This window comes from Vulpes vulpes, chromosome 12, assembly GCF_048418805.1.
Source record: "Vulpes vulpes isolate BD-2025 chromosome 12, VulVul3, whole genome shotgun sequence".
NCBI classification, from domain to species: domain Eukaryota; kingdom Metazoa; phylum Chordata; class Mammalia; order Carnivora; family Canidae; genus Vulpes; species Vulpes vulpes.
Genome location: NC_132791.1, coordinates 44,099,571 through 44,113,056, shown reverse-complemented (window position 1 = coordinate 44,113,056; position 13,486 = coordinate 44,099,571). Strand labels below are relative to the sequence as shown.

General features: G+C 34.3%; 1 protein-coding gene across 47 annotated transcripts in view; it reads right to left on the bottom strand.

The window, feature by feature from the left end:
* Positions 1 to 13,486, bottom strand: part of PTPRD (protein tyrosine phosphatase receptor type D) — a 2,173,792-nt gene that overhangs the window by 1,349,031 nt on the left and 811,275 nt on the right. For all 47 annotated transcript variants that reach the window (XM_072728319.1, XM_072728317.1, XM_072728336.1 and 44 more), the window contains one exon: positions 7,016 to 7,057. The gene's annotated coding sequence lies outside the window, so the exon portion shown is untranslated. The remainder of the gene's footprint in view (positions 1 to 7,015; positions 7,058 to 13,486) is intronic.

The following is a 13,486-nucleotide window of genomic DNA, read 5'->3' as shown; positions in this document are numbered from 1 at the left end:
ATGGCAGCTTCTGGGCTTAAACAAGTCTTTCAAAAACAACAGAACACTAACTTTCTGAATTTGAAAAAAAAAAAGATGTTTTATATAAATCTTGTGAGGTTTTCTTTGTTTAGTTGTCTTTCTCAGTAGAGAAAACAAAACCATTTCTAAAGTGTTTAGAAATTGAGAAAAGGGGCAGCCTCGGTGGCCCAGAGGTTTCGCGCCGACTTCAGTCTGCGGTGTGATCCTGGGATTGGGTCCCAAATCAGGCTCCCTGCAAGGAGCCTGCTTCTCCCTCTGCCTGTGTCTCTGCCTCTCTCTCTCTCTCTCTGTCATGAATAAATTAACAAAATCTTAAAAAAAAAAAAAAAGAAATTGAGAGTAAGGGGATGCCTGGGTGGCTCAACAGTTGAGCATCTGCTTTTGGCCCAGGGCTGATCCTGGGGTCCTGGGATCAAGCCTGCATCAGGCTCCCTGCTTCTCCCCCTGCCTATGTCTCTGCCTCTCTCTTTTTGTGTCTCTCATGAATAAATAAATAAAATGTTAAAAAAAGAAATTGAGAATAAGGATTTGTTATAGGATAATTATTTCCTCTGATCAAACTCAGCTTAGAACTCAATCCTTCTATTCTAATTTTCTATATTAGCTATTATAATTTCATATAAAGATTGTGGAATTTGGTATCAGTCCAAATGAATTTTGCCTGTCACATATTTACTTATGTGCTTTATGACTCAGCTTCCCCACATAAATATGGATATGGATATTTCTACTTTGCAGAATTTTCATAAGGAGTACATAAGATATAGATGTTAACCTACCCTTCAAAATACATATATGTTCCTGACTATCCTGTTCATCACAGCCAAGAAACTCTCCTATTTTCTGCAAGCCTGTCATCATTATTTTGGCTTCACTTCTCTCCTTACACAGTCTGGAGCACATGTGAAACCATTTCCTGAATGTTCTTAATGGCACCCTACAATTACTAATCTCTTTGAATTATAATTATTATCAACTTGGTAATGTTTACATTGGATAATCCCCATTGTCATTTCTGTGGGTGAACCTCTAGCACTGCTGGGGAAAACTCCCCAAATAATCCTGGTTAGGTGCATTGCAAACACAGCCTAATGCTTTTAGACTATATTTGAAGTACTCAGCTCTCATCTCAAGAGAAAACTGGAAAAATTTAAAAATCATTTATTATACACACACTACACACACACACACACATTTATGTCTATTTCAGTCTCCTGCACCAGATTTAATTTTCCTACTTAAAGAAAATACCACCATTCCTTTCCCTATTAAAAAAAAAAAAAAAAAAAAAAAGACATCATCCAGTGTAGGCTCTCTTCTGTTCAATTGACTTCTGTGTTTTTTAATTAATGTTTACTTTTAGCTTAAGGCAATTCTTATGTCATCAAAAGCAACAGGGAACCACACACCTTTTCATAGGTTAAGTCTGTGATGTGGCCACATATGGAGCCTGATGGGAGGTGAGGAGGGGTAGAAAGAGGCTGAATCTCAGCCAGGTCTGGTACATGAGGTAACTGTATAGGAGTGGCCCTTATGAGGTGTTCTGAAGTACATCAAAAGCAATTTTGTGGAAGAAGTGGACTCCAGGTTCATAGAAAGCACTCAAGGCCAAAGATACCGCAGCAGTAACAACCAATGGAGAGTGGATAGCCACTTGTCCGAGAACAGTTACATGTGAGAATTTTGTGTTCCTTCTACTTCCCGTATTCCAACCCAAACAAATAACAGGAAAGGAGGAAGAGATGTGAGGAATTGGAGCATTTGGCATCCTCCTCCTATTCCTTCACTGCCACTCATCCCCATAACCTACTACCCCAAACATATTCAGAACAACTTGAACATCAAGTCTAGGCTGCATCCAAGGGAAGCAAGAATCTCTGAATTAAATATGAGGCTGAAACGTTAGAATAATCAGATATATAAGACATTTCACAGCAAAAAGTGGCTGAAAAGCTATGGGATCCCCAAATGTGATGAAGGTAGCAATCATATGAACCAAGAGGAAGTAGGTTTGCTAGAGCATGGCAGAAAGTGTTTAGTGAAAAAAGAAATCATACTTTATAACTTCAGTATTTCAGACTCTTCTATCAAGTCAATTTTCATAATCTCCATAGTAAAATAATTTTCAAAAGTAATCCTTCTACCAGTTTCTATCTCAAGCAGTTTCCTTACTCTTTTTCTTTAGTCATTTTATTCCTAGCCCACTCCACTGACACCCTCTGCTCATAGGCATACAGTCCAGGCTGTATTTGGCCAGTCTAGTCTGGTACTGGCTGAACTGTTTTGTTTTTTTTTTTTAAATAAAGAACTTAGGCACAAACTGGTAAACAGGCACTGACTCAAACTCCCTCTTTCCTATTGCCCTTGCTGTCTTGGCCTCTCCTCTAGAAGCCCCTCAACCTAGCAACTAAAGAGATCACACTAGTACAGTGGGAGAGCCTCTTGGTCCCTGCTCATTTGAGTGGACTTATGTTTGATTTATACCAGCACCAAATTAATTTTAGATTTTGAGTATAAACCCAGTCTACTACAAATATCAGCAAATAAGGCAAATATCTTCAAATAGTTAATGTGTTTCTTGAATGATGAGTGGTTACTTTGCCAGTGAATACCCTCAATTGACCAACATGCTCTGGTCTTTCTAGACATCAGATATTACTTCCTTTTCTTCTTCTCTCACTAGTGTTGCATGTTGGCTTAAGATAAACTACCAAACTACCCTGCTTTACTGGACTGCCATGGATGTATCGCCACACATCTCAGATTTGACTTTTGAACTGAACTTTCTTACAGTATCTAGAGAAAGAACTCTACAAAATATCTACCCTATTTCTGTAGATAATCTGAGTTCCAGATCTTAGCTTGAACAAAGTAAGCCTTTCTTTTCTTCACGTGTCTATGCCATACAGCAAAAGTTAAATTTAGTTTTTCCACTGGAAAATTTCATATCTTCTTGAAACTATTCAAATACTGGTAGTACTAAAGACCTATAATAAATGAGAAAATCTTAGTATTTTGTATAAAATTTCAAGTCCAAGGAATGAAAGAACTTTCATTTATTAAAAGACAGTAAAATGTTTGAGGCTAAGGAATCGTTCTGTGCTTTTGGGAAATACAAGGGTTTGAAGTTATTGTCCTCCAAGATGTATTCCAACACCATTCTATCACATCCTTATAATCTTTATTTATATTCCTTGGTCTTTCCCTCCACCCCCTCTCAGGCTTCAGCTCCTCACCTTCTCCATCAGCCAGTATGTATATACCTTCAATACATTATTCATAAGAGCTCTCAAAACTCAACGGTTTAGAAACAATCCAGTTAAAAAGTAGAATATGTGGAAAGACATTTCATCAATGAAGATATACAGATGCCACATAAGCAACATGAAAATATATTAAAAATCATTACTGTTAGAAAAAAATGAAAATTAAACTACAATGAGATATCATTACACACCTATCAGAATTGTACACATCTCTGTGTAACGCATGCTGTTGATAAGAAGCAAGTCAGAGGTTCTGTCCACACTCAAGATCTGAACATCAAGAGGCAGGACTCACGGGAGCCACAACAGTGTGTGCTCACCACGTTTGCCATATAAAATGTAAGACACATTTCAAAGTTTCAATAAAAGCAAATATCACACATATAGCTAGGTATACTACATGGAGATAATCATTGTTAATGATGCTTACTGGGTTTCTTCGCAGTCCTCTATGTGTTCTTCTTGAAGACTATATCCCAAAAGTGGGCATTATATATATATAATTATTTGAATATTTATCTTTTATAAAAATATATGTATAAAAGCATATGTACAAAAGAGGTATGGTATTATAACACTACTTTACAATTTGTCTTTTTAAGAACATATCTTCCTTAAATAATCTCCAAAACTATAAATCTTAGAAGCTTCAAAGTATCTTCTCCTAAATATTATAATTTATGTCACAGTTTCCCTATTATTTAATAGTTTGTTTCCTATAAGCATGTTATAAATATCACTATGATAAACATCATTATACATAAATCTTAGTCCTATAAAAACAGCCTCCTAAATATATCTTAAATATATACCTTCAAGAACTAAGTGGGAGGATTTCACTTCCTAATTTCAAGTCTATACCTTTTTTACTACCATCACTGTTTTAATCCTATTTTTGAACTCTTTCCACCCTCCTGCCTCTGTATTTAACTGATATCTGACCAGTTTGCCATCACCTTTCAAGATATTTGAAGTGTCCACTCCTCCAGGAAGTTAGATGGATTGAAATGACTTTTCTAAATGGCCCCGCATTGGTACCTCTCCTTTGTACTGTTACCATATTGTTTTAAAATGATGGAGTGGGGGGCACAGTCTTCGGAGCCCTGTGTGGTTGGGCTTCCTGCTCAGCAGGGAGTCAGCTTCTCCATCTCCATCTGTCTACTCCTCCCTTTGGCTCATGCTCTCGCTCTCTCTCAAATAAATAAATAAAAATCTTTTAAAAAACAATTATTTTTTTAAAAACAATTAATTAATTAAATGATTTATTTACAGGTCTTTTCTCTTCTAGGATTGTAATATCCTTGTCAGGCAGAGAACATATCTCTTTCTTCTTTGCACCTTTAGCACCTAGCACAGTGCATATAACACATAATAATTTCTCAGTAAGGAAGTTGAATTGAGCTACTAAACTAAGATAGTGTGGGTATACTATGGAGGTATAGTTTTACTAAGCCATCTATATTTTATAGTGTATTTTTCTATCCTTGAGTACACTAACAGAACCTAAAATTAAATGAAGGAGATTTAAAACACTCTTATGCAACATAAAGACCCTTTGTAACACATGCAACTCTAAAAAAAGGAAACAAATATAAAAAAAATCAAGAAATTTGCAACAACTCTTCCTTCACCAGAGTGTCTACTCAAAACTGAAGACAAATATTATTGCACATATTTACCATCCCCGAAACTTAAAAATGTATATTAGCATCATTCCTCTTGCATTCATAATATGATTAAGATGATTATTAAGAAGTCTAATACAAAACCCACCCATTATAAAAATAGGAAAGAGTAAAATAGCATTTAGTTATGTAACAGGTAGAAGAGGTACTTTAGGACAATTGTAATTTTAATACCCATGCAATCTCCATGCTAAGTATTAGTAAATTCATTTTATATCTGAAATAGCCTGCCCGGGATTTCATGACTAGAAAGTGACAGAGACACACTTCAAAGAGAGGAAGGTCCAATTTCAAAGCCATAATCTTCCCATTTCTCTGCATTATGAGAGCACCAGGAAATACCATAGTTTTCCATTTATTACCAGAAATGTTCCCAAAAATATCAAGGGAAAGAGTGGTAATGGCTAACAGCAGGCTTGGGGTTGAGGCTGCATATCAACAGGAAACCATGATTATTTGCATTGTGCTGTGTGTGATTTAGTTCCCTGCCAAATGTCATGCCAAAACCTTGACACAACAGAGGTCTGTGCCTGGAGCCATTCGTTCTCTGTCTGGCAGAGCACATGCTGGCATATTTTACATGGATATTCTCAAGTCACATCAGCCCCCAATAGAGATTGAAAGTGACTACGAGAAAAAATATATGAAAAATAGAGTCAAGAGCCATATTCCAAAAAACCCCCAAGAAACCTGGAATTAGGTTTCAATTTTTAAATCTCAGACAATTATTAATATATGTGTATTTATATGCTGATAGCAGTTTATTTTTTCAACCAGAAGTAACATGGCAGGGTGCATACAGTATATTTAGAGCCAAATTTAAAATATAAAGATGAGCCTATAAGTGTATTTCCCCAAGTATTATGTTTGCATAAAATAGGATATCAATCATTATTAAGGATATCATATATATATATATAAATATATATACATATACATTTTACCACAAACCAATTTTCAACTCTCCTTTAAATTCAAAATTACTTTATCACACAGAAAAAGAAAAGAACTGTCTCAACCATTTCATTGTGGGGTGGAAGGGCCCCAAATAGGGTAAATGATCTAGGGAAGCTTTAAAGAAACTATAAGCAGACATTTGTGAACACATTCATTATTTAAATACCTCCAAAAAATGACAAACCTTTCAATACCTTATACTAGAACTCACAAAGCTCATGTGCTACTTTAAGCAATTTTCTCTTCCTACTTCCTCCATAGACAAGGCCTGGTTTTCACAGCTCCTGTATGCGAGATTTGTTTCCATTTTCTTCATCTTTCTCCAACACAGTACCTAAGAATCTTAGTTCCTTTGTCTTCACTCCTGGAATTAGCACTATATACTTTTTGATTCCTCATATATATTTTTTTTCAGCTCCTTCTTAGCATTCAAGGTTATTACAATTCACGATATTTATAATGTTCTTTGTCCACATGGTTTTTAAAATAACATTCCATTTTGAAATCAAAGGGATCCTGTCCTGGCCTTGTGCTCTCCTCCTTATCTATCCTGTAGTGCATTTATATACTTCTATATACCAAGCTCTATTTATTTTTCTGTTTGCATCTTCTCAAATTGACTTAAAATTTTAAACTAATTTCACTACCTGGTCCCGCAAAACCTAGACATTCCTAGGTAGTTCTTGACTGATAATTAACTTGCAGATATCCTACAGTAATTTAATCATCAGAGTTATTAAAGACTATGTTTTTAAAAACTTCCATCAAGTGGAATAGTTCCATTATTTTACTCTCAAGGGCATTAGTGATGCAGTTCTTTGAATATATGTTGTATGAATTAAGGGTTTCTGTGATCAGGAAATGATATATATTTAATGATTAGATTTTCAATTCTAATGTTTTCTCACTAGTATATTTTATCAGATAAAAAAATGTTTATCTTATACATGAACATGTAGTATAATTCCATATATATAAGCACATTACAGTGATATAATTATTATAACATTATTTTACTATTATAACATGTATATTTATATGCTTTACTTATGGAGAATATTGGAAATCTATTTTAAACATGCATACCTTTGTCCAAGGCACATCCTGCTGTGGTCTCAGGACAGGAACCTATTGTAAAAAAAATGTATATATATATTCTCATTAATATACTTAGTATAACAGATTGAAAAATATCCATATATAAAATTTTAAAAATAGTTTAAACCTCAACCATTGTTCAATTAGTATCTGCCCATTAACTTCAAAAAATATTGTTGTTTTTTTTTTTTTTTTTTGCTTTAGCTTATTAAGAAAAAAAGGACAAGGTACAAATATTCTGATATATCTCCTAATCTGAATCTCTAAAGGAACTTCGTTTTTTATATCTTAAAATAAATATTTATTGTTTCCTAGAAAGAAACATATAGACATATTAAGCTCCTGATACACAAAGGTCAATTTTAGGCAAAAATTCAGACAATAGATTTCAAAAATGCTAAATGAATTATTATGTTCCAAATAAGAAGATGAGGAAGCAGGTTAAACAGGTTTTATGTTAATAAAAGTCCTATAATATTTGGTCATCAAAAAGTAGCGGTGGATCACTAGTTAAGAGAATCATTTTTACAGTAATAATGTTTCAAATTTTCAGGCAGTGAAACTAGAATGTATGTGCAGATAATAGATTTAAATATGTTCAAATGAACTTGAATACTTTAAAAATCAAAAGAGGAAACTGGATCATGTATTGCTGCATTAAGACCAATATTTCCATCATTTCCTTCTAATTTATTATTCTATTAGACACAGTGCCACATTTCCAAATACATGGACACCTAACCCATATAAAGCACAGATCTAAGTCTAAGAACTTTCATTGCAAATGTGACAATGCTGATTACAAGAACTTCAATTAAATGTAAAATCAAGGACGTCTGGGTGACTCAGCAGTTGAGCTTCTGCCTTTGGCTCAGGGCAGGATCCCAGAGTCCTGGGATTGAGTCTTGCATCCGGCTACCTGTGAAGAGCCTGTTTCACCCTCTGCCTGTGTCTTTGCCGCTCTTTCTGTATCACTCATGAATAAATAAATAAAATCTTTTTTAAAATAAATAAATACATATTAAATAAATAAACATAAAATCAAAGAACCATTCACTTTGTTCATATTTTTTGGCATTCTATCTGCTTGAAATTTCAGATGTGGGAGAGAAACCAGAAGAAATAAATTTCCTTTGTGATCACTACCAGTATGTTGGAATAAAAATTTTACCATGAATAAATTTAAAAAATAAGTAGCATCCATAAAGTAAAAATAAAAGTATGTTTTTCTTCCATATTTAAAGTTCAGAAACCCAAAGAATTTCAGTTCTAGAAGGCATCTGAGTGGATAACCAAGTAAATTGAATTCAAACTGTGAATTAAGGGATTCTCATTGAAATGCCTCAAGAGTCCCTGGATAATATAAGGGAACTCACCCTTTAGGCCACCCATAACTTTCCCTCAGCCACTATTCAAGCATAGCAGATATGTGCACAAATTCAAGCACACACATGCATGCATGTACATACATATGCACACACACATACATAAAGTTAGGCCATCTTCTTTAATCTATGACTAAACCTAGAATCTCACATTTATTAGAGTTGAACTTGACTCTTGGATTACTAGCTACACTGGACTTTAGATAATTTACATAACCTTCTCTGAGTCTCAATTTTTTTTTACTTACAGTGAAGTTGTTGTAAAGATTAAACAAGTTAATACAAATAAATTCCTTAAAACCTTTCCTAGGACATAGTAAGTAGCCAATAAATGTTCACTATTAAAAACTACAAAGTATTTTTAAAAAAGAAATTCTTCAAAAATAGGGACACCTAGGTGGCTCAGTGGTTGAGCGTCTGCCTTTGGCTCAGGTCAGGATCCCAGGGTCCTGGGATCGAGCGCTGCATCGGGATCCCTAAGGGGCGCCTGCTTCACCCTCTGGCTATGTCCCTGCCTCTCTTTCTGTGTCTGTCATGAATGAAATAAATACAATCTTTTAAAAAATTCTTCAAAAATATTAAATAATTTGGATATTTAAAAATATGTCAAGTGATATTGCTAGTCTGCTAATCAGCTCTCACGTATGAAAATCTCCATTGTATATCTTACATTTTGATATAATTATATTTATATTGAGAAATATAACTATGCATGGCAAACTTTATTCATGAAAGAATTATAAAAGACACAAATTAAAAGTGGTATCTTTTTTCAATGAGGCATTTTAAATGGTTAGTTAACAGCTGTAATTCTATGCTTTGTGTTTTACTTGTGGTCTGGCATGACTATAGGAACAGAAAATCTTCTTAAATGACAGGGAGGTACTTAAAGTTTTCCACAGGTCAAGCAAGAATCCAATTATCTAATATCCATGGGAGCAGAAGTATGTGTTGAAGAGAAAGTACAAAACTGGAGACCCGAGCTATAATAAATTTATCACAGAAAGACACGGTATCAACAAAGTCAGAGTTGGACTCACAAAGCAGCTATTAAAATCTCCATGTCTCTGGCCATTAAGAATAGTCAGGGCTTTACAAATAGGATTAAGCTTGTTTGCTATGATTTTTCTGATCAGAAGATGCATTCCTATAAATAGGAATAAGATGCAAGAGGAAAGGGAGGGAACAGAATTTTAAAAGACTGATTTAACCCAGTATAGGGTAAAATTAGAAGGGGGGGAAAAGACTTGATAAAAGGAAATGAACATAGTAACAAAGGGAAGAAGAAAAGAACAACTATAGCCTCAATAAGGAGAGTACTAAATGCCAAACTGGAAAGGTAGACAATATATTTGGTAAAGTATTTTTTGATCAGAAGCTATTTTTATAGATCTGGTGGTGGAACTGAATAAGAGGTGCTGACCTATTCACATCATTTTACTATTTTAACTCAGGAATTTTCTACCAAGGCTAAATTCCTCTTCCCATCCCCATGACCAGGGACATATAACACTTTCTGCAGACATTTTTGGTTGTCTTAGCTGGAGGTAGGATGCTACCCTACTAGCATCTAGTAGGCAGAGGCCATGGAGCTGATAAACAATTGATAGTTCACAGGACAGCCCCGCATGAGAAAGATTCATGCTACCCAAAAGATCAACCATGTGCCAAGGTTGAGAAACCTTGTCTGTCTGAGCAGAGGAGGTAGGGCCTCCTCCTACCTCAGTGCTTCAAACCCTCCCAAATCATTTACACAGAGTGAATCTTCCAGGAGAAAGAGAACTAATCTTGGTCAAGGTTCTTGATAGAGGATATTTTAGTTGCAAGTAATCAATTTAAACATTGCTAATCTAGCATTTAATGTAGCCATGTATGAAACTCAGGTTGATCAGATACTAGTAATCAAGTATTTTACACTATACTAATCTGAACCCTGTATGTAATGATATTCCCATTCCTTTTCTCAAATGTTATGCAACATCAGAAAATATCTTAGTGAATTATTTGATTTTCTTATTTTAAAAAACACTAATTTCAAACATTCAGACTTTATGACATTTGAAATAATTTAGTTTAAGAGAGAAGTTATTTACCTTATTATTATTTGAAATTTGATAATCCATCATAATTCAATAATTAATCAAAATCATTTTTAAGGAAAATAAAGTGGTTTAATATTATTATTTTATTTTTACTTTACACCAAAATAACAACTACTTTAAGCAAAACTAAGATATGTTTCTATTGATTATTAACATAAAGATACAATATACATGATAATGTGAACTAAAACTAATGTTTAAAAACAGGATGATTATTACTATTTAATATAAACTAGTGTGTAATTTCACACTGTTCTCATATTGCTCATTTGATAATACATTATTACTATCATGTTGCTCAAAGTATTTAACCTGTAAAGTATAATGTTTCTTTGATATTAATTTAGTAACATTTACAACCTATAAAACACGCTGTGTTTCACTTTGTTGATTTCCTTCAAGGGTCTCTGCAAATGCCAAGTATCTGAGTTGGTGGGGGGGAGGGGATCCTTAAAACCTTTTATCAACTACAGATGAATTTCTACAGCTAAAAGCTGTATTGAGGAAATGGGGAAGGAAAAGATAGGGAGTTTCATTTACGTTCTATTAGGTCATTCAAAAGAAAAGTCCATTCAGATGGGTTTAACAGACATATTCAGAACATTCCACCCTAAAGCAGTAGAGTACACTCTTTTTCTTTTTTTCAAGTGCACATGGGACATTCTCCAGAACAAATCATATATTAGGCCCCCAAACAAGTCTCAACAAATTCCAAAAGATCAAAGTTGTACCATGCATCTTTTCTGACCACAACACTATGAAACTAGAAATCAAACATAGGAAAAAAATCTGTATTATGTTGAGTGAAATAAGTCAATCGGAGAAGGACAAACATTATGTGGTCTCATTCATTTGGGGAATATAAAAATAGTGAAAGGGAATAAAGGGGAAAGGAGAAAAAATGAGTGGGAAATATCAGGGAGGAAGACAGAACATGAGAGACTCCTAACTCTGGGAAACGAACTAGGGGTGGTGGAAGGGGAGGTGGGCAGGGGGTGGGGGTGACTGGATGATGGGCACTGAGGTGGGCACTTGATGGGATGAGCACTGGGTGTTATTCTATATGTTGGCAAATTGAACACCAATAAAAAATAAATTTAAAAAAAAAAAGAAAGAGAAAAAAAAGAAAAAATCTGTAAAGACCACAAATACATGGAAGTTACATAACATGCTACTAAATTATAAATGAGTCAACCAAGAAATAAAAAATTACATGGAAAAAATGAAAATGGAAACACAATGGTCAAACACTTTTTGGATACAGCCAAAGTAATTCTATGAGGGAAGATTATAGTAATATATGCCTATATCAAGAAGCAAGAAAAATCTTAAATACACAACCTAGCCTTCTACCTAAAGGACATAGAAAAAATAGAACAAATAAAATCCAACCCAGTAAAAGGAAGGAAATAATAAAGATTAGAGCAGAAATAAATGATATAGGAATTAAACAGCAACAAAACAAAAACAAAATGAGCAGAAAAGATCAATGAAACCAGGAGCCGGTTCTTTGGAAAGATCAACAAAATTGATAAACCTTGGGACACTTGGGTGGTTCAGTGGTTGAGTGTCTGCTTTTGGCTCAGGGGATGATCCTGGGATCCTGGGATTGAGTCCCGCATTGTGCTCCCCACAGGGAGCCTGCTTCTCCCTCTCCCTATGTCTCTGCCTCTCTCTCTGTCCCTCATGAATAAATTAATAAAATTTAAAAATTGATAAACCCCCAGCTAGACTCATCAAGAAAAAAAAGAGAGAGGACAGAAATAAACAAATGCACTAATGAAATATAAGAAATAAAAGTCAACACTACAGAAATACAAGCAATTATAATAGAATATTATGCAAAACAATATGCCAACTAATTGGACAAGTTAGAAGAAATGGATAAAGTCCTAGAAACACATAACCTACCAAAATGAAAGCAAGAAGAAATAGAAAATTTGAACTGGGCAATTATCAGCAATGGAACTGAATCAGTAATCAAAAATTCCCAAAAAACAAAAGTCCAGGACCAGATTTCACAGGCAAGTCTACCAAACACTTAAGGAAGAGTTAATTCATATTCTTCTCAAACTATTCCAAAAAATAGGACAGGAAGGAAACTTTCAAATTCATTCTATGAGGCCAGTATCACCCTGTTATAAAACCAGAGAAAGACACTACCAAAAAAAAAAAAAAAAAAAGGCCTATAGGCCAATATCTCTCACAAATATAGAGGCAAAAGTCCTCAACAAAATATTAGCAGACTGAATCCAACAATACATTAAAAATACCATACACCATAATCGAATGTGATTTATATGTGATTTATTCCCATGATACAAAGACAGTCAACATTTGCAAAATAGTCAACATGATCTAGAAGAGAAAGGATAAAAACCATATGATTATTTCAAAAGTCTCAGAAAAAGTATTTGACAAAGTACAGTATCTATTCATAATAAAAATCCTCTACAAAGTAGGTCTAGGAGGAACATATCTCAACATAATAAATGCCTTATGTGAAAAACCCACAGCCAATATCATATTCAACAGTGAAAAACTGAGAGCTTCCTTCCCAAGGCCAGAACAGACAAGGATCCACTCTCACCACTTTTATTCAACATAGTACTGGACATCCTAGTCACAGCAATCATAAAAGAGAAAGGAATAAAAGGCATCCAAATTGGTAATGAAGTAAAACTTTCATGATTTGCAAATGACATGATAGTATATGTAGAAAACCCTAAAGACTCCACACACACACACACACACACACACACACACACACAAACCAAACTACTAGAACTGATAAATGAACTTACACACACACACATATAAAGAAGTGGAATGGAATGCTATTCAGCCATAAAAAGAATGAAATCTTGCCATTTGCAACAACATGGATAGAGCTAGAGAGTATAATGCTAAGTGAAATCAGTCAGAAAAGACAAATACCATCTGATCTCATATGTGGAATGTAAGAAACAAAA